The following is a 22266-nucleotide window of genomic DNA, read 5'->3' on the forward strand; positions in this document are numbered from 1 at the left end:
AAATGTAGAATTATTTTTTGAAAAATTTAAATAAGATAGATTTGCAGTCTGTGGTTTGATAGGACTTGGTTACAGTTAAGATATTTATAGATTTGGGGGAATTTATATGGAATGGTAAGAGGTGATAAGTATTAGTAACTGGCTACTTTTTAGAAGATATTGTTATCTTTTCTTGGTACCCAAACAGATGTTGGTACATAATGAATGAAAGGAACAGATGTGTTCAGAAGTATAAGCGGAACTCATCCTTGTGCCTGGAGCCCATGGTTTGTTATGTCCACAGGGACTCAGGGTGGGGAGAGGACAAGAAGACGGTGTGACCTTATTCGTATTAGTATATGCTTAGCGGATATTAGTGGCAATGCACTGTAAAAGTCAGTCCCCTTCTCTTTTGTGACCTACAAAACCCTATTTCTCTTTATATAATTTTAGCACTACTTCTCCCTCCCCTCTACCTCCGCTTATTGTAACCATATGTTTCGTGAATATGGTTGTTTGAAAAAGTCTGGCAAATCCCTGGAGATAATGCTGAAGATGGTATTGAGATCAGAATGAGAATCTAGAGAGCCTGATAAAAACCATAGAAATAAGTTCTTGGTATGATATATTCATTCAACAGATTTCAAGTATTTATTGAATCATACTATGTGCTGAATCCTGGAATGATTGCCTTACATGATAGAGAAGTTTGAAAAAAAATCCTTGCCCTCAAAGAGCTTATAATTTAGTTGGGAAAATAAGATTAATACATAGGACAACAGTGTTAATGATGTTGTGTAGCCATGAAATTCCCAGAAGGGAGGCCCTGAGGGCTGGGAATAGTCTGGAAAGCTTCTTGGAGGATATGACGCCCAGGTGGACCTTGAAGAATAGCTGAGATTTGGTCAGAAATGGGATGGCATTGATGGCAAGGAGTATGTGAAAGAAGAATTTGATGCAATAGGTTGGCATATCTGAGGGATAGTGGCATGATTAGCCCTCAGGAATGTGCTAGAGGATGGTAGAAGATTATTATGAAAACTAGGCAAGGAATTGTTAGTGAACAGGAACTCCTGAAGGTTTTGAAATGTAGAAGTGAGAACATTGACTAGATATTTAAGGAAGACAAGTCTAGCAGTGGCACATAGGATAGGTTGGAGGGCTTGAAACCTGGAGTGTAGAAGGCTGTGCATATTGGACAATTCATATTTCTCTATCATTTTGTGTCAGAAATCTATCATTTTGATTAGTTGTATTTATTTTCCAAAGACTTCGTTCATTTCATCTAAATTGTTGAATTTATTGGCATAAAGTTGTTTATAATACTTACTTATTTTCCTTTTAATGCTTGTAAGATATATAGTGATATGTCCTCTTTCATTTCTGTTATTGGTAGTTTGTGTTTTGTACCTGTACTAACCCCCTCCCCCTTTTCTGGGTCATTCTAGCTAGAGATTTATCAATTTTCTTGCTTTTGCTTTTGTTAAGTTTTTTCTATTGCTTGTCTATTTTTTAATTTCATTTTTCTGGTCTCATTTTTATCATTTTCTCCCTGCCGCTTTCTTTGGGTCCTCTTTCTAGCCTCTCAAGGTTGAAACTTAGGTCATTGATTTTAGACTTTTTAAATTTCTAATACAAGCATTAAAAATATAAAATTTCCTCTAAACACTGCTTTAGCTGCATCTAATCATTTTTGATGTATTATGTTTTTACCTTCGTTGGGTTTAAAATATTTTCTAAAATTGTTTGTGATTTCCCTTTAACCCCCGTGTTGTTTAGAAGTGCTGTTTAATTTAAAACATTTGGGATTTTCCTAGAAACTTTATTGTTATCAAATTCTAGTTTACTTCTATTGCAGTCAGAGAACATACTTTGTAGGATTGCAATAGGTGTCTCTACAGATGTTGTTTAGGTCTAGGTAGTTGATGGTGGTGTTCAGATCATCTTTGTCTTTTTTGATTTCTTTGTCTATATGTTTTGTCAGTTGCTAAGAAGGAGGTTGTTAAAATCTACAACTGTTAGTGTGGACTTGTCTGTATTTCCATTTAATTCTGTGAAACATGGCTTCATGTACTTTGAAGCTTTCTCTTTGGGCAAATATTCATTTATGATCATTTTTGTCTTTCTGACAGATTGGCCCTTTTATCATTATGAAATGTCCCTTTTTATCGTTGGTCATGTCTTTTTTTCTTGAACTACTTGATCTGATACAAATATATCCACTCCTACCTTCTTATGCTTACTTTTTGTGTTTTCCATTTTTTTTCTGTCTTTACTTTCCATTTCTTGGTGTCTTTAGTTTGTTAATGGCAGATAACATCTAGCTAGGTCTTGCTTCTTTATTGATTTTCACAATTATGGCCTTCTAATTAGAGAATTTCATCATTTAACAGTTAATGTAATTATTGGTTTTGTTAGATTTAGGTCTGTTATTTTACTGTTGGTTTTCTGCTTGTCCCATTTATATTTTGTTCTCTGTTCTTCCTTTCCTGCTGTCTATGGGTAAATTTAATCATATAGACTTTATTTTAACTTGTCTATTTGCTTTTTAGCTCTATCTTTGCATAATTTTTTTAATGGTTGCTCTAAGAATGGCATTATATATCCTTAACTTTTCATGGTTTACTTTGAGCTACCATTGTACCACTTCCTGTAAAATATAAGTACATTATGACCTTGTAGGTCCACTTACTCCCCACTCCCTGTACTTTGTGCTGTAGTTGTCACATTTATTACTACACCTATATTCTTTTTAAACTCCACAGTACAATGTTAGTTGTTCTATTTTATATTATCATTTTAAATGATTAAGAGGAAAAATAATATTTTCTGTTTATCCACTTATTTATCATTTCTTGTACTTGCATTCACTCTTGAAGATATGAGTTTCCATCTGGTATTATTTCCCTTCAGCCTAAAGAACTTCATGTAGCATTTCTTAAAATGCAGGTCTGCTAGTGATGAATTCTCTTCATTTTGTTTACTTTAAAATGTGTTTATTTCACCTCATTCTTGAAGGATATTTTTTGCTAGATACAGAATTCTAGGTTGGTAGATTTTTTTTTTATCTTTCAGTGGGTTAAAGTAGTCTTTCCAGTGTCTTTTGGCCCCCATTATTTCTGATAAGAAGTCAGTGGAATTAATAATCTGTATGGTGTATGCTAATTTTTTCTTGACAGTTCACAAGATTTCTTCTAAATTTGGCTTTCAGCAGTTTATGATATGCCTAAATGTGGCTTTCTTTGTATTTTTTTCCTTCCTATGGTTCTTTGAGCTTTTGAATCAGCACATATATATTTTTGCCTGAATTTAGGGAATTTTTACCTATTATTTTAAAAATATTTCTTTTTGTTCACTCCCTCTCTTCTCTATTTATCTCTCTGCATTACTTTGGGCCTTTTGATTTTGTCCTATATATTGCTGAGGCTCTGTTCATGTTTTTAATTTTTTTTCTCTGTATTCTTCAGATTTGAAAATTTCTGTTAATCTTTCTTCAAGTTCACTAACTCTTCTGTCATCTCCAATCTTCTGATAAACCTATCTGGTGATGCAGAGTTTGGGATTCCCCAAGACTACTCTCACTTCTGACATCAACAGCAAGCAAGGGTCACCCTCAGGTTCAGTAACTAGGAGGACTCACAGAATTCACTGAAAGTTATTGTTATACTCATGGTTATGGTTTATTACAGATAAATTACAGAAAGCATACAGATTTAAATCAGCCAAGGGAAGAGGCACATGGGTTAGAGTTCAGGAGAATTGTAAGCACAAAGCTTCCAGTTGTGTCATGGATGGTGCTAACTCTTCCAAGCAGCAATATGTGACAGTATGCACAGAGACTCCCTTGAGCTTTCTTTTCCAAAGTTTTTATTGGATCTTGGTCACAGAGATATGGTTGACCACCTGCATGAGTGACCTTAGTTTCCTGCCCCTCTGGAGGTTGAGCTGAGAGCCCCCACTGTAAATCATACTGTTAGCGTCGACTCTCTGGCATGGTCAACACCCTCAAAGACTCTTAGGTTGGGCATTCTGAGGGCTTCGAAATTATCTCCCAGAGCCAGGGGCAAAGGCTGGACCTCTCTGGGCAAGGTTAATTCTTTACTGCATTGGTGCATTTTAAAATTTAGATATATATTATATTTTTAGCTCTAGAATTTCCATTTGGTTCTTTTAATTAACATTTCAGCTTTCCTGCTAAGATTTATGTGTTTATTCATTACATGTATATTTTCTTTCACACAACTGGCCCTAGTTATTACAAAAGCTTATAAAACCTTGTCTGCTAATTCCATGTGGGTCATCTCAGAGTTAGACCCTATTGATTGCCTGTTGTTGATGTTGTTATTTTTTTAACAGCTTGATTGAGATATAATTCACATAGTATACTATTTATACATTTAAGGTGTGTAATTCAGTGGTTTGTAGTATAGTCACAGAGTTGTGCATTGATTGCCTTTTGTTTTGAGTTGTTAGTCACATTTTAATGTACTCTTTGAAAAGGGATTATATCCAACATTGTCAGTGATACTTTATAGAGACTCTGGATTCTGATATATTTCTCTTAATAGTATTGATTTTTGTTGTAGTTGTTTTACCAGTTAACTTGACTTATTTCAGGCTCCAAATTCTGTCTTCCCTGTGTTGGGTAGCAGCTAAAATCTCTGTTCAGGTCTTTCAGCTTGCTTAGATTTGGCCTTGCGCATGCATATTTCATGAGTTAAACAGAGATCTGTGTAGAATTACAAATCCACGGCTCTCCACTTTGGCTCTCTCTGGGATTTTTTTCTCTTGGTTCTTCAAGCCAGAAAGACAGTGTGTTTCTACCTGAGTTTTAGCCTCAACACACGGCACTAATGGGGTTTGCCCTCTGGTCCCTGCCCCTGCAAAATGTCCTCTGGCATTTCAAAAATGGGAAACTCACCCAATGCCTTTCCCTTCTGCAAAGAGTCAACTCCAACCTCCCTACAGTTTCTCACTGCTTTTGGTTGCACTCCAGTGTTTTTAGATAAATTCCTCCCCCTGCTTCCTCCATGCTGGCCTCCTGCCCCCTCCATGCCAGCCCTCCTGCCCTGCCCCCTGTCAGACTTTATAGTTTTTATCTATAGGAGGGTGGCTCTGAAAGGAGGTACTCCTCCATTACTGGAAGTAGAACTCCTCCTATCCATGTTTAACCCATTGCAATTTGATTTGCACCTTTTGTCCCCTGAAAAAGATCAGCAGTGATCTCCAGATGGCTCAGTTGAGAGATCTCTTGACAGTTCTAAATTTCCCTAATCAGTATGCAACATTTGGCAGCCTTTACTAAGTTTTCCTTGAAATTCTCTCCTCCTCTAGTTTCTGTGAAGCACCACTGTCCTGATTTTCTTCTCGGCTGCTCTTTCTGTACCATCTTCATTGGCTTTTCTTATCCTTCTTTTTTAAAAATGAACAATTTTAAAAGTTACGAAGACAGTACTTACTTTGGTAAAAAATTCTTATGGTATGAAAGTATATAAAGTAGAAAAAGGAGGTCCACCCCGGTCCACCCCCTTGCATACCTTCCCATGTCCCACTTTTCAGAGTTAAGTACTGTTAACAACTTGGTTAGACTCTTTCCAGACCTTTTTACTATGCACATAAACACATGGTAGTATAATCATATATGTAAATATACACATGTGTGTACAGATTGTTCCTTTTTTAAAAACTTGGATCATAACATATGTGCTTTTCTGCCACCTGCTTTTTTTATTCCGCCTTCCCTCTTAGGCTTCCCTCTGTGTCATTATTCAGTTTCCCTACATTCTTTTTAATGGCTCTTTTCCATTGTATTGCCACTTGTTAAATATGGGAGTTCTTGTATTTTGTTCCTTGATTCTTTCCCGTTCTTTCTTTGTATCTCTCTATCATTTTTACCACCAAATCTTCAACTACTGCTTCAGTGTCCATTGTTTCTAAATCTATATTCACCAGCTCTGACCTCCTGCCTGAGATCATTTTCATATGCCTAGTAGATGCTTCTTCTGATTTTCATGCTGATCAGTCCAAGTTTGTGAGTTCAAATGTGAAATATCTTTTTCCTAAATTAACTGCTTCTCCTAGCTTTCCTTATTCTGTTGATGACAGGCCCATTCTTGTAGTTATCTCTATTAATTCACTATTGCTGCTGTAACAAATTGCCATGAACTTAGTGGCTTCAAATAACACAAATGTTTTCTCTTACAGTTCTGGAGATCAGGAGTCTGAAATTAATTTCACCAGGCTAAGGTCAATGTCAACAAGCCTGGTTTCTTGGCTCTAGGGGAGAATCAGCTTCTAATGGCTGCATGTATTCCTTGGCTTGTGGCCTCTTCCTCCAATTCCAGAGCGCATCACTCCAATCTCTGCTTCTGAGTCATCACATTGCCTTCTCTTCTGTCCTAACTCCTCTTGTATCCCTCTTTAAAAAAAAAAAAGACTGTTGTGATTACATCAAGCCCACTTGAGTAATCCAGAATAATCTTCCCAAGATCCACAGTTTAATCACACCTCCAAAATCCCTTTTGTCGTGTAAAGTAACATTCACAGGTTCCTGGGATTAGAATGCAGAGACTGGGGACCGGGGAGCGGGAGGATCATCCAGCCCATTATACAGTCCTGACTTAGAAATCTAAAGTCATCATTGATTTCTTACCCCATCCCCCTTTTTTTCAGTTGACACTCAATCTAACAGTTGTGAAGTAAGTATTCTCATTAAGGTTTTTTCTTTCCCTTGCTCCTTCCTTGTTGCCCAGTCTGTTGCAATAACCAACTAGTTGGGTTTTCCTTGCTACCATTCCCTCCCTCCCATGCCTCCTCCATCCCACACACCAATAGTAGACTGACCTTCCTAAACTGTACCTTAAAATGGGGACTATCACGATTTCCATTCTTTAATTCTACTACTCCTCTGTACATGCTCTTTACCTAAAACTGTGTTTTTCCATCTTCCCTAATTTAGCCACACTGGCTATACTTCTTGCTTTAATGTATTTTCTCAAGCTATTTCTTCTACTTAGAAGAACTTCTCTGTCCCTATCTTGCTTATCTAAAGTTTACCCATCTTTTTAGGATTATCCCAAGTACTATTCACTTCTTTTTTTTTTTTAAACTATTCACTTCTTGAAGCCTCTCTTGATAACAAGTTCTTTGCCTTGTCTGAGTCCTGTGTCCACTTTTTAAATTTCTCTTATTCTATTTCTATTCAATCGTAAAATATGGTTATTGGTGTACTTGTATAGTTACCTCCACTGGATTAAAACTCAGTAGAAGTATAAACACTATTCTACTCCACAGTCTCTGTATCTCTGAGTATAACCCCTTAGACACAGTGAGTACTCAGTGTTTATATGGTTAGATTGAATGAGTCAAAGCTTATGCCAAGATGTTGTGCCCCAGTGATTGGAAGAACAGTGATGCCTTTGGAAAGAAACAGGAAAGCTGAGAGGAGGAACTTCCCCAAAGTAGTTCTTTATCAAACGTGGTAAGTTTGTTTTGTACATGCCCAGTATGTATTTCTCTCAATGTAACACGAGCAAATAGAATTGGAAACAAGTATTAAGATGGCATCATCCTAATGACATCTATGAGATAAGGGAGGAAAGCCAGTCAGGGAGACTGAGTCAGGATCACAGAGGGTGGAGGCGACCCAGGTAGAGTTCAGGAAGAAGAGAGCTTCAGGATGTGGAGGGCTTAGAGAAGCCAGGGAGAATGAGATTTGAGTCACTAAGAAGGTTTTTTGACATTAGAAGCTTTCTGTGCACATCTGAGGGGTAGTGGATAGAACTTATGGAGATGGAGAAAAAGAGAAGGTAGAGATGATGAGAAATCTTTATCCTTTGGTGGTCAGCATATACTAATATTTACTATCCACCTTTTAGATGCTTTAAAATAAAACAAGTAGAAATGATTTAGACTCTTTAGATTTCTTATGAACAACAAAGAATAGCCTAGACGTTTTCTAAGTATGTCTTACTTGTGAAAATAATGCTAATGTAAATTTTGGCTTGGAAAATGTCCATCTTTTCTTTTATGCTCAAAACAACTGTAGTTGCATGACAGTGTTTCTGTAGCCTCTGTTTTTTTGGTAGCCGCCTTTATGGTTCTAATTTAGGCAGTTTGGAGTCAAATCTCAGTTAGGCTGCAAAGTAGGTCATCAGAGTAAAGCCTCAGTTAAAGTGCTCTCGCTCTGATCATCCCAGATCTTCTCATTCACTGGGGAGGCAGGCAGAAATGCTTCTCATTTTACTTTGAGATAAACTGCAATTAGGAAAATGAGACGGGAGATAATTAGAAGGATAGCTGCTTCCTTCCTTCCTCCCTCCTTCCCTTCCTTCCTCCCTTCCTTCCCCCCTTCCTTCCCTCCCTCTCTCCCTCCTTCTTTCTTTCCTACTTGCTCTCTTGCACTCTCTCTCACTTTCTATCTCCCTTTCTTTCCCTTTCTTCCTTCCTCCCTCCTTCCCTTCCTTTTCTTTCTTTCTCTTTCTGGATGATGGTGACCACTTAGCTTGCCACCATGCCCCTAGAATACATACAAAACTGAACACATTGTAGGAGCCACTTCCCATGTACAGCAGTGTAAGAGCTGTTCTGTTTCTAGTATTGGGTCAAACATGAGAGATGGAAAGTGCTTCCCACCAAGGCCTAGGGTGAAATATCTAATAATCTATCTATGGAAAATAATTCACAATTTTAAAATATCTGTACCTTTTTAGTCAAAAAGACATTTGCTGTCTACAAAGTAGCTTTTTTGGGAAAGAAAGGGAAATGGGACTAGTGTTTTTTCAAATTATTTTATTTTATATTGGAGTATAGTTGATTAACAATGTTGTGTTAGTTTCAGGTGTACAGCAAAGTGATTCAGTTATACATATTCATGTATCTATTCTTTTTCAAGTTCTTTTCCCATTTAGGTTATTACAAAATATTTAGCAGAGTTCCCTGTTCTATACAGTAGGTCCTTGTTGGTTATGTATTTTAAATATATCAGTGTGGGACTAGTGTTCATTAATTCATTTGTTCACTTAATCATTCATTTGCTCAACAAATATTTATTGAACATTAGTTATGTGATAGGCACTGTGCTATATTTTATGAATAAAACTGACATAGTTCCCATCCCCATGGAGCTTATGGTTTTTCATTTAACAAGCATATATTGAGACCTGCTCTATGTCACATATTTGTATTCATTTTCATATTTAATCATCTCCACAAACCTATGAGGTCAAGAGTATTAATTAATTTTAAATATGAGAAAATCACAGCCCAGGTAGGTTAAAAAAAATCTTGACCCATTTAATTTCAAGAGACCTGTAGCATAAAAGATGTATTAAGATCTCATAAAATGATGCTTGGCTTTTTCTTTTCCATGTTTTCAAACCAACCTGGTAGTCATGTGCTGAAGTAAACGTTCGGTAGCAACTCTGGTGGGTTTACATCATTCCTCTTATTTATAGTGCAGCAAAATGATAGTCACCAGAAATGGTGACTCTCAGCTGTTCTAATTCTAGGATTTAAGAAATATCACCTAAGTAACTTTTATAAAAATTATATTTAAAAATTAAATTCTGGCAATCTAAATCAGAAAAATTTGAATTCCCAAAGAAAGGTGGAACAATATTACATGTTGTATACATAACAAACACACATTGCACCTTAATTATATAGTATTCCTGATTACATTTTATGAATTAAATATTCAATAAATACTGTGAACACATGTAAAACACAGTATCCTGAAAAAATCTTATAATAAATTTCTTTTGTAAGAGAAAAATATTCTATAATATGGCAGTCACTCTCTTTTACCTGCTTTTCACATTTCAGTTTTTATATGTTGGGTTTTCTTTAGGTGGAGAAGAGGTCTAGCTTTACGAGTAAAATGTTAATAATAATTGTAGGTAGTATTTAATTTACACTAATTAGGTGTTTTTCTTTGAAAATCCACAGTATGATTATGGAACCATGTTCAGAGTAACCATTCAAGATGTTGAAGAGTCCATGAGGCCTCACATAGAAATTCTTGCTTCAGCAATGCAGTTCCATTATATTTGTGTCTTACAGTACTTGTTTGCCTTTCTTAATAGCAAACAAGTATGCTATGAGTTAAATTATTATTATTCCTTTTCACTGACGAGGATCCAGAGATTAATGAATGTCTGTAACTCACCCAGGGTTGTAGAGGCAGAGTTGAGGCTAGACTTCAGGTCTCTGATTCCATGTCCACAGATCCTGCCATGAGGAAACATTTCCACTAGAATGGTAGATTCCAGTGGGAGCCGTGCTGAGATCACTCAGCCTAGGGCTAAAAGCCAAAGATGTTTCTTCTGTACCCACCCCCACCCTCCATATACAGGAAAGATGAGAAAGAAGAAACACCACTGGAAGGGCTCTAGGCCACCTTGCAACAGCGGTCCCTGCTTGTGCCCATGTACAAGACAGCCAGTGCTCCCAGAAAAGTACAGGCCCTGTCACCTTGGAACAGCCCTTTCTCTTCTTCTCCTAGAGAATCTATTTTCTGTTGATTACTTGCACTGAGCTAGATACTGTGCATACATTATTTCATTTCATCCCCATTACAAACCTATGTGGTAGGCACAGAAGTAAAGGTACTGGCCCAGAATCATACAGTTTATAAGCAGCGGAGGCAAGATCCAAACCCTGGTCTGTGTGCTGTCTTCTACGACAGCCCACAGGCCCCCTCTGAACCCCACACATTTATTGAACTGTTAGTTCTTCTGCTTGAGAAGCGTAGACGAGACTACACAGATTGTCAAAGTCTAATAATGTCCACAATACAGAAAGCCAAACCACACACCTCTGCTTTTCTTTCAAAGCAGTTCCTGTTCGGGTCATGAAAAGGGGAAAAATGTGTCCCAGAGCTTGAAACAGATTTTTCTAGACATCTAAAAGAAAGTAACAAGAATGTACTTTCCCTGTTTGAAAGGAGAAATGAAAAGTGGAGAGCATCAACAAAAGCAGGAGATTTTTCTGATCAAGCACTAGAGGACTCACAGAAAATGATTCAGACCCTCATTACAGTTGTGACATGCACATCCTGTGCTGTGCCCCACACCTATCAGTACCTAATAAATATTAATAATATTTATTTTCTCCTTTAGGTCAAGATTTGTCACCCTGCTTGTCTAGACATTGCTATTTAAAAGGAGCTGTGATTTGCTTACAGATACAGCACGTCTGTAAACATGTGAGCAGCGGCAGACGGAGCAGTAAATCTTGGTCAGAGCTGCACTTTGGATGGTTGCAGGAGAGGCTGCAAAACTGTTGTTAGAATAATGAAGTGTATGCTTACTGCCAGGTCCCAGAGTTCTGTCTCCAGCAGGCAGAGTCTAGCAGTAAATTAGCTTATGTTTCAGCTTGGCAGTTGGCACTTGGTTCATTTGTAGATGCTAATTGTAATCTGATGTTATCAGCAGCAGGTAATTGAAATGGGCTTGATGAATTACTTAATTTCTTTTAATAGCTGAGTCTTCAAGAACTGAATAAAGAAGATAAGGTGATCAGGAGGAAAATACAACAGCTCTGTCTTTCTAATTAGTGCTTGGAGGTTTTTTCTTCTTTACACAAATGATTATGAACATGTGAGGCTGAATAGGTGTATGAGTCAAAAGGCCCCCATGGGGGCATTTCCCATTAGGCAGCCCAGTCCTGAGCATTGATAACACTTCTGTTAGGACTTCAGAAGGGAACATTTGAGGGATCACTTTGTAGAATGTTGATTTCCGAACACCATTCGGAACACCAGACTTAGGTGGGCCTTCTGGGGGTATTGCCACTTTGGCATTCACTCTACCTTCAGCCCTTCTTGTGTGGCTGTTTCTTGTGAGCAGTGCTGCCTGGCACCATGCAGTGAGCAGGGCAGCCTCGCAATGATGTTAGTCTTTGGCTCCTGCCACCCATACCTGGCACTGGCACTTCCCACACCTGCCCGTCCCTAAGTCTTTCCATCTGTAGCAGCTCCTGTGTAGCCATTTGCTTTGCCAACAATGGTGGGTGCAGATGTGACCCTGGGTCCTGCCATCTGTGCTGGACACTTCATATTGGACCTATGCCACGTGAGTGCAGTGAGCTTTGGGGGGGTCTTTCTTCTGGAATCATTTGGCTGTGCTTTTAGTCTCATGTTCATTCTTTAAGGAAACCATCTGTTTTGAGGTGACTCTGGAGGAATTTACTTTTGACTAATTTTTTGAGAAAATTAAATAACAGTGGAAAAAGTAGAGCATTAGAACCAGGTCTCTTAGACATTCAGATCACCTCTGTTGTTCTTCTTCATGGTGAGTTCTGTTTAAAGACAGCTTATTGTTACAGGTGATGATTCCAGGTTTCTAAGCCACCAATACAGTATTGGCAGTAAATGCCTCTGATGGTAAATTCATTGCAGGGATTCTGATAATGTTCTACTTCTTGATCTGGGTGGTAGTTACATGGCTGTGCTCACTTTTGAAAATTTGTTGAATTGTATGCTTAAAATTTTATACCTTTCTGACTATATATTATACTTTAATTAAAGGTTTACTTTTCTTTTTTTTTTTTTTTTGCGGTATGCGGGCCTCTCACTGTTGTAGCCTCTCCCATTGCGGAGCACAGGCTCCGGACGCGCGGGCTCAGTGGCCATGGCTCACGGGCCTAGCCGCTCCGCAGCATGTGGGATCTTCCCAGACCGGGGCACGAACCCGTGTCCCCTGCATCGGCAGGCACTCTCAACCACTGCGCCACCAGGGAAGCCCCTAAAGGTTTACTTTTAAAAACACATTGCATCCTGGGGGCGGAGTAGAATTGGAATGGTATGCCTTTCTTGATCCTATCCATGCCCATGGCTTTCACCACCATATACCAATTCCCCAAACCCAGACCTTACTTCCGTCTCTGATGTCTTTCTATTCCTGCTTCCTAGACAGCTCCATCTGCTCCAAATAGGCCTCTCTCTAAGTCTGTGATTTCATGTTGTGTATTCCCTATTTCTGAGAATGGCAGCACAAACTCAGTGCCCCACCTAGAAATCTCAAAGTTAGCCTGGGACCCCTGCCTCCTTCCCTCGTAGCCCAGATCTAGTTGGTCAAAAGTCCTGAGAATTCTGCCTCTCCAAACAAGTTCTGTTGTATCTGCCCAGCTGTGTTTTCAGCCTTCCATCAACTCTTGCCTGGATCATTGCAACAGATCCCGCCAAGCTGGTCTCCCAGCTTCTCCTTCAGTTCATTTTCCACATGGCTTCCAAGGTAACCTTCTCAAAACCCCAAGTGCTCAATCTTATCTATACTCAATCATTTATATGCTTAAAACCCTGCAGTGGTTCCCCATTACCTTCAGGATGAAGTCCAAAATCCTTGGCCTGGTGTGAGACAATAGAAAATATGTATATTGGTCTCTGCCCCCAGTTCCTGGCACAGAGCGCCTAAAACCCTTGTAATTTCCTAAGGGATAAGAGCACTAAGAGCATCTTTTGTTCTAATGAGGCAACTCTCTGTGGGCTCCTATGTGGGAGCAGAAAGACCAAGCCATGATTAGAAGCTTGGAATTTTCAGTCCTGCCCTCCCCATCCTCCAGAGGTAGGAGAGGGGCTGGAAATGGAGTTAATAATTGATCATGCCTCCATGAAGAAGCCTATAAAATCCCAATAGTAGGGAGTTCAAAGAGCTTTCAGGTTGGGGAACACATCCACACCAGAAGCGTGATGCACCCCAACGCCACAGAGACTCCTATGGAAAAGCTCCTGCACTCAGGATCCTCCCAAGCCTCTCCCTATGTATCTCTTCATCTGGCTGTTCATCTATATCCTTTATCATGTCCTTTAATACACTGGTATTTGTAAGTAACTGTTTCCCTGAGTTCTGTGAGCTGCTCTAACAAGTTAATCAAACCTGAGGAGGAGATTGTGGGAACCTCCAATCTATGGCCAGTTGGTCAGAAGCACAGAGCTTGGGACTGGCATCTGAAGTAGGGGTGGGGGGCTGGTCTTATGAGACTGAGCCCGTACCTGTGGGATCTGATGCCAGCTCTGGGTAGACAGGGTCAGAATTGAGTCGAATTGTAGGACATCCAGCTGGTGTCTGAGACTCTCTTGTTGTTGTGGGGAAACCCCCCCTCCCATCATACTTGGTAACCAGAAGTGTTGGAAGTGAAGTGTTCTGTGTGAGTAGTAAAGGAGTCTCAGAGGGGGGGACACAGTAGGGAGGAACTGGGTTTTTCCCTACACAGGATGGAAAAAGCTGAGGTTTTCCATTTACACCTGGCATATATATTTTTCAACAACGCTGAACATTCAAAAAGTATTTATTGAGCGCCTACTATGTGCCAAAAACTATTGCCAGTGGCTGTGTGGAAGACAAATTTAAGTGCTTAAAGGAGAAGAAATACTTAGTGATTTCAGAAATTATTACATTGGGTGTAATTTTAATTGAGGTGGGGGTGTCAGAAAACTTCTCTAAGGAACTGGTCCCAATTTATGTTACTAACGCCGTTTTCTGCCCCCTCACCCCTCACTCTCACTGTTCTCCAAACCTTTGCGCTCTGTCACTCCTCCGTGCCTTTCCTCATGCCATTTCTTCTGCTCTGAGTTATCTTTCTCCTTCTGTGAAAACTTTGAAGTCTTGCTTATTTGTCCATACTTCAGTCAAATGTCACATTACTCTTAAGCTTCTCAGGCTCTTCTAGGAAACTTAGTGTTCATCTGTGTTCCCTAACATTTTGTATATGGCACTTATTAAGTATCATAATTGTTTACCAACTAGATCATAAATGCCAAGAATGGACAGGGTATATTTCTTTGCTTTTTTGTGGCCTTATTTCCTAGTGGCTGATAAGTGGCCACGCCATACATGTATCTTGAGTAGACGAAGGGCGACAAGAGCCAAGCCCTGTGGGAAATGCCAGGAACTAACAACTGGAGTTTCATGGAAAAACGATGTATATGGAAGCTGGAATGTGAGTCCTAAAGGCTTTTAAATGAACCAAAAATGTAATCAGCTTGAGAAATAGTTAAACCAGCAGGTGGTGATTAGGTATTATGACACCATTTTAATTTTACTCCTTACAGCTAGTAGGGATACTGAATTGAGCAGATAGTTCTCTTTCTTTTACATAGTGTTTTGCCCTGTAGCTAAATGAGGCAGTCTGAGTAGCAGGCAAACTAAATAATATATTAACCTTTTTGGATCTTTATCTAAGAAGTTTCCAAAGCGTGGCTAAAATGAGGCCTTTTGTGCAGGTTTGAAGAACCGTAATATTTATTATTTCTGGACAAGAAAATCACTAAGATATCACACTCTCTCTTCTTTTAAGTGCATAAACTTAGCAGTTTATTGTCCTCTGCATTTATCATCTAGTCTTAGGAAACTGATACTAGTTTCACTTTTTACGTATTCAAATTACAGTTTCCCTAGAGAATATATGAAAGGCCTTTGTGATCTCTCCAACACACCTTTGAAGTGGCATAAAAGTCATGATAATAATAAAAGTCATTTCACTTTTTGGAATGCCTCCAGTGTGCTAACACTATACTTGAGGTAGCTTCCTCTGCAGTTTCATTGTTTCATTTAAAAATTCAGAAAGATTGAGCTTATTATTCCCATTTAGAAATAACCTAAAGAACAGAGAGGTTATTCACTTGTCAAAGGTCCCACAGCAAGTGTGTGGGGTTTGAGCCCAGAGCTCTGTGGATCTAAAGTCTGTGTTCTTATACTATGTCATGCTGCCTGCCTCTCCAAAGGGAGTGGCTACAATTATTTAGGAAAGAGCTGAAGCTCTTGCATTTTGAAGTGGCTAGGACAGTTTGACATTGTAACTGGAAAAAAACTGGAAATCAGCATTTTTCACAGCTTCTTTTTTTTAATTAATTAATTTATTTATGGCTGCATTGGGTCTTCATTGCTGCACTCAGGCCTTCTCTAGTTGTGGCGAGCAGGGGCTACTCTTCGTTGCGGGGTGCAGGCTTCTTGTTGCAGTGCGCAGGCTTCTCGTTGCGGTGGCTTCTCTTGTTGTGGAGCATGGGCTCTAGGCGCGCGGGCTTCAGTAGTTGTGGTGCACGGGCTCCTTAGTTGTGGCTCGTGGGCTCTAGAGCGCAGGCTCAGTAGTTGTGGCGCACAGGCTTAGTTGCTCCACGGCATGTGGGATCTTCCTGGACCAGGGCTCGAACTTGTGTCCCCTGCATTGGCAGGCGGATTCTTAACCACTGCGCCACCAAGAAAGTCCACTCACAGCTTCATTTCATACTCATTCACTCATCCCCACTTCATGCTGGGCACACACAGGCACACCTTCAGACCAATGCCAGGCAGACATGTGGCTTCTCATAGACCACAACCTGAACTCACCCCTCTTTCCCAGCATGAAATACACAAGAGGCGCAAATGTTTAAGACTCTCTTCAGCATAATTAGTAATTTCATGGTGCCTTCAAAAAGTAGCTTTCATCGAGAACAATTTTAAGCATGTTGTTCCAGAAATTCTTCTTAAGGCTGTCTCTGACACAGCAGAAAATGCATTTGTTGAATTGGATTAAAGCCGAAATGCGACTTTTTAGTTGGTATTGCTGACTCAGCCTGTCCCCACTTGACTTTCAAACAGCTTTGTTAGCTCCTGAGTACAGACAGGCTCTCAGTTTTCAAGGGATTTCAAAAAGTGGTCTTTTCTGCCCTCCTTTGAAGAGTTAAGTTACTCTGGGAAGCAAACACTTTTCATTTTCAAGTAAAAATTGCATTGGTGCCATTTAGAATGTTTCCAAGAGCAATTAAAAAGTGAAGTAAATGCTTTGTTGTTATGTGTCCAAGCCCTCATCAGAACAGCCCCAGTGGCAAAAAAGTAACAGATTTGTGTTCTTGAGCCAGAATGTCAGAGTTGGCCACTTATTTGAAACAACAGCAATTCTGTAATTGAGTTTCCCTGATTCAAAAGGAAGGTCCTATCAAATCTGTTATTTAATATCGAATAAGACAAAGACAGCTTATAACATGGCCCAGCTGTTGGAGTGCTCTGGAGGGAGATATAATATGCTCTGTGACTCAGTAAGCAGAAGGTAATGGACTAAAAGTTATCAAGCCCTTCACAACAAGGAGATCTGGAGTTTAACCAGAAATTTCAGACTGTCAACCTTAACAAAACAGATGGTATTTTCCAGTTTGTGGCACCATCCGGTGAGCTGGCATGTCTGCCTTGACAGCTCCTGGTACTTCTTAAATGCCTGATGGAGAAAGACATTCTCTTTGTCAGCAGTGAAGAACTCATACTACTTTGTGTGTGACAAAGTGAATAAGAAGCACCTATGCACTAAATCTTTCGGTGAACACTTTTATGATCTTTCTCCTCTACTCCCCTTCTGTCCTTCAGGGCTATGACGTTCTGCATAAGAATCCTGTTGAACTGTTCTTTTTCTTTATCCTGGTGACATATAAACCACTCAGCTCATAAGCTGATTTCTCTCCATTTTGATCACTAAGAAGCCCCACTCACAAATGGCTCCCCTTCACTGCCAGTGTTATGGCTTTTACAGTGTTGTATAGCTGGGGTGACTATAGAATTTATCACTGGGACAGTCCCAAGCACCAGCAGGATAATCTAGGATATAGAGTCACCCTATATCTGGTGTACTTGTAAAGAGCCTTACTGCTGAAATCAGATGGCCTGGCTTGAGATGCCAGCTATGCCACTTACTGGCTTTGTGACCTTGGACGAGGTGTTTAGTTGCTCTCTGCCTCAGTTTCTTCATCTGTGAAATGGGCATAATTATAGCACCAATCTCCCAAGATGGCTGTGAGGATTGAGTGAGTTAATATGTGTGAAGCCCTTAGAACAATGACTGACACATAGTAAACACTCAAAAATGTTTTCATCCTTTTCATCATCATAGTTTATATCATGTGTGGGAAGATGCTAAGAGAAAGGTGAAAATGCTACTGAAATATGTAGCATTTCTTACCCTTCAGAATATTCTCATCTATTGAAAGTTGAAGGTGGTTATCTGGGGCCAGCAATACATGTTGTTATTTGATCTCTTCATCTCTTTTTTCCCCCAGCTTTATTGAGATATAACTGATATTTAACATTGTGTAGGTTTAAGATGTACAGTGTGATTATTTGATACACATATATATTGCAAAATGTTTTACCCCAGTAAGATTAGTTAACACACCCTCCACCTCACGTAATCACTGTTTTGTTGTTGTTGTAATGAGATCATTAAAGCCCTACTCTCATAGCAATTTTCAAGTATACAATACAGTATTTAACTTTAGTCATCATGCTATGCATTAGATCCCCTGAACTTATTCATCTTATAACTTAAAGTTATGTACGCTTTGACCAACCTCTCCCCATGGCCCCCACTCTTCTGCCACTGGTAGCCATCAGTATGCTGTTTCTGTGAGTCTCAAGTGTTTAGACTGTACCTGTTAGTGAGATTATATAGTATTTGTCTTTTTCTGTATGACATTTCACTTGGCATAATGCCCTCCTGGTCCATCCATGTTGTCACAATGGCAGGATTTCCTTCTTTTTTTAATAGCTGAGTAACATTCCATTGTATGTATGTAAAACACATTTTAAAAATCCATTTATCCACTGGTGGACACTTAGGTTGTTTTCATGTCTTGGCTATTGTAATGCTGCAATGAACATGGGAGCAGATACCTCTCTGAGATAGTGATTTCATCTTCAGATAAATACCCAGAAGTGGGATTGCTGCATTATATGGTAGTTCTACTTCTAATTTTTGAGGAACCTCCATATGTTTTCCATAGTACCTGCACCAATTTGCCTTCCTACCAACAGTGCACCAGGGTTCACTTTTCTCCTCATCCTCACCAACACTTGTTATCTCTCTTTTTTTTTTTTTTTTTTTTTGCGGTACGCGGGCCTCTCACTGTTGTGGCCTCTCCCATTGCGGAGCACAGGCTCCGGACGCACAGGCTCAGTGGCCATGGCTCATGGGCCCAGCCGCTCCGTGGCATGTGGGATCTTCCCGGACCAGGGCACGAACCCGTGTCCCCTGCATCGGCAGGCGGACTCTCAACCACTGCGCCACCAGGGAAGCCTTCTCTTGTTCTTTTGATGATAGCCATTCTAACTAAGGTGTGAAATGATATCTCATTCTGTTTTTTTGTTTTTTGTTTTTGTTTTTTTGTGGTACGCCGGCCTCTCACTGCTGTGGCCTCTCCCATTGCGGAGCACAGGCTCCGGATGCGCAGGCTCAGTGGCCATGGCTCACGGGCCCAGCTGCTCCGCGGCATGTGGGATCTTCCCGGACCGGAGCACGAACCCCTGTCCCCTGCATCGGCAGGCGGACTCTCAACCACTGTGCCACCAGGGAAGCCCCTCATTGTGGTTTTGATTTGCATTTACCTGATGATTAGTGATGTTGAACACCTTTTCATGTACTTGTTGGCCATTTAATTGTCATCTTTAGAAAAATGTCCATTCAGACCCTCTTGATGATTATTATTTTTTTATAAGTTTATTTTATTTATTTTTGGCTGTGTTGGGTGTTCGTTGCTGCTCATGGGCCTTCTCCAGCTGCGGTGAGCGGGGGCCACTCCTTGCCGCGGTGTGTGGGCCTCTCACCACATTGGCCTCCCCTGTTGCGGAGCACCGGTGCCAGGCATGCAGGCTTCAGCAGTTGTAGCATGCGGGCTCAGCAGCTGCGGCTCATGGGCTCCAGAGTGCAGGCTCAGCAGCCGTGGTGCACAGGCCCAGCTGCTCGTGGCATGTGGGATCCTCCCGGACCAGGGCTTGAACCTGTGACCCCTGCATTGGCAGGCGGGCCCTCAACCACTGCACCACCAGGGAAGCCCTCGTGATTATTTTTTAATCAGATTGTTTCTTTGCTATTGAATTATATGAGTTACTTATACATTGTGGATATTAACCTCTTGTCAGATATCTGGTTTGCAGATATTTTCTCTCATTCCTTAGGTTGCCTTTTCATTTTGTTGATTATTTCATTTGCTGTGTATAAGCTTTTCAGGTTGAGGTAGTACCACTTGTTGGCTTTTGCTTTTCTTGTTTATGCTTTTGGTGTCATATCCAAGAAATCATTGCCAAGACTGATGTCAAGGAGCTTTTTCTCTATGTTTTCTTCTAGGAGTTTTATGGTTTTAGCTCTTATGTTTAAATCCTTAATCCATTTCCACTTAATTTGTTGTGAATAGTGTAAGATAGCAGTCCAATTTTATTCTTCTATGAATAAAATATATCCAGTTTTCCCAGCACCATTTATTGAAGAGACTGTCATTATTTCCCCATTGAGTTTTCTTGGTTTCCTTGTCAAATATTAGTTGACATATATGTGTGGATTTAATTTGTGGCTCTTGATTTTGTTCTGTTGGTGTATATGTCTGCTTTTTATGCCAGTACCATACTGTTTTGATTACTGTAGCTTTGTAATATAGTTTGCACTCAGACCATGTGGTACCTCCAGCTTTGTTCTTTCTCAAAATTTCTTTGCTATTTGGGTTTTTTGGTGTGTGTGTGGTTCCATATGAATTTTAGTGTTGTTTTTTCTATTGCTGTGAAGAATGCCATTTGAATTTTGATAGGGATTACATTGACTCTGTAGATGGCTTTGGGTAGTATGGACATTTTAACAATATTAATTCTTCCAACGCATGAGCATGTGATATCTTTCCATTTATTTGTGTTTTCTTCGATTTATTTCATCAGTGTCTCATGGTATTTGTTCATAGTAACTGCTTAAAGTCCTTTGTATTTCTGTCATATCAGTTAGGATGTCTCCTTTTTATTTACAGTTTTATTTATCTGGATCTGCTTCCTTTTTTTTTCCTTGATAAATCTAGCTAGAAGTTTGTCAATTTTCTTTATATTTTCAGAAAACCAACTATTAGTTTCACTGATCTTTTCTGTTGTTTTTCTGTTGTCTATTTATTTTTACTCTGATCTTTGCTATCTCCTTCCTTCTTCACGTTGGGCTTAATTTGTTCTTGTTGTTCTAGTTCCTTGAGGTGTAAAGTTAGCTTGTTTATTTGAGATCTTCCTTTTTTCTTAATGTGGGTGCTTATCACTATAAAGTGATAAGCTATCACTATCACTTCCCTCTTAGAACTGCTTTTGCCGTGTTCTATAGGTTTTGGTATATTGTGTTTGCATTTTCATTTGTTTCAATATATTTTTTGATTTCCCTTTTAGTTTCCTCTTTGACCAATTGGTTGGTCAGGAGTGTGTTTTTTAATTTCTACATATTTGTGTATTTTCTAGTTTTCCTCCTGTTATTGATTTCTAGTTTCTTACTGTTGTGGTCAGAAAAGGTTCTTGGTATAATTTCAGTCTTTTAAAATTTGCTGAGACTTTTTTTTTGTGACCTAACACATGATCTATTGTGAAGAATGTTCCATGTGTGCTTGAAAAGAGTGTGTTTTCTGCTGCTGTTGGGTGGAATGTTCTATATATGTCTGTTAAGTTCATTTGATCTAAAGTGTTATTTAAGTCCAGTGTTTCCTTATTGATTTCTAGTCTAGATGACCTATCCATTGTTGACAGTGGGGTATTGAAGTCCATTACTTTTATTATATTGTCTTCAGATCTGTTAGTATGTGCTAAATATATTTAGGTGTTCCTATGTTCAGTGCATATATATTTACAATTGTTACATCCTCTTGATGAAGTGACCCCTTTATCATTAAATAATGATCTTCTTTGTCTCTTGTTACAGTTTTTCATGTAAAGTCTGTTTTGTCTGATATAAGCTACCATTTCTCTCTTTTGGTTTCCATTTGCATGGAATATCTTTTTGATTCCTTCACTTTAAGCCTATATGTGTCCTTAAAGCTAAAGTGAGTCTCTTGTAGGCAGCATAGAGTTGGTCTTGTTTTCTCACCCATTCAACCAGTCTGTGCCTTTTGATTAGAAACTTTAATCCATTTACAATTTGGCATGTTCTCTCATGGCTGCACAGTCCTCCCTCTGGTTGTGTGCACAACAGTAGAGGCCGGGGCTGAGGGTAGGGTTGGGGCTGTGCAGATGGATGGCTGGAGGGGCTAGCCCTGAGCATGTGCACGGTCGTGGGTGTCAGCTTCAGGGGTCTAGGCTGGCTTCTTGCACTAGCACAGCTGCAGAGGCTGGGGCTGGCTTCCTGTGCAGTTCCCGGGCTCTGATGAAGAAGTAGAGAGGCACTCAGGTGGCTGGCATCAGCAAACACGAATACCTGTGGGATGACATCCAGCGAAATCCACAGGTGGTCCATGGCAGCTGCACTGGTCATTGGTCTCTTCAGTGGTAAAAGTGCTGGGGTTGTCTACAGAGCAGGTCACTAGGAAGTGCAGATGCT

General features: G+C 39.7%; 1 protein-coding gene across 2 annotated transcripts in view; it reads left to right on the plus strand.

The window, feature by feature from the left end:
• The window catches only part of TTC28 (tetratricopeptide repeat domain 28), a 593462-nt gene that overhangs the window by 428487 nt on the left and 142709 nt on the right, over positions 1-22266 (plus strand). The window lies entirely within an intron of this gene.

The sequence above is a fragment of the Leucopleurus acutus genome, assembly GCF_964270905.1.
Source record: "Leucopleurus acutus genome assembly, chromosome: 13".
Lineage (NCBI taxonomy): Eukaryota > Metazoa > Chordata > Mammalia > Artiodactyla > Delphinidae > Leucopleurus > Leucopleurus acutus.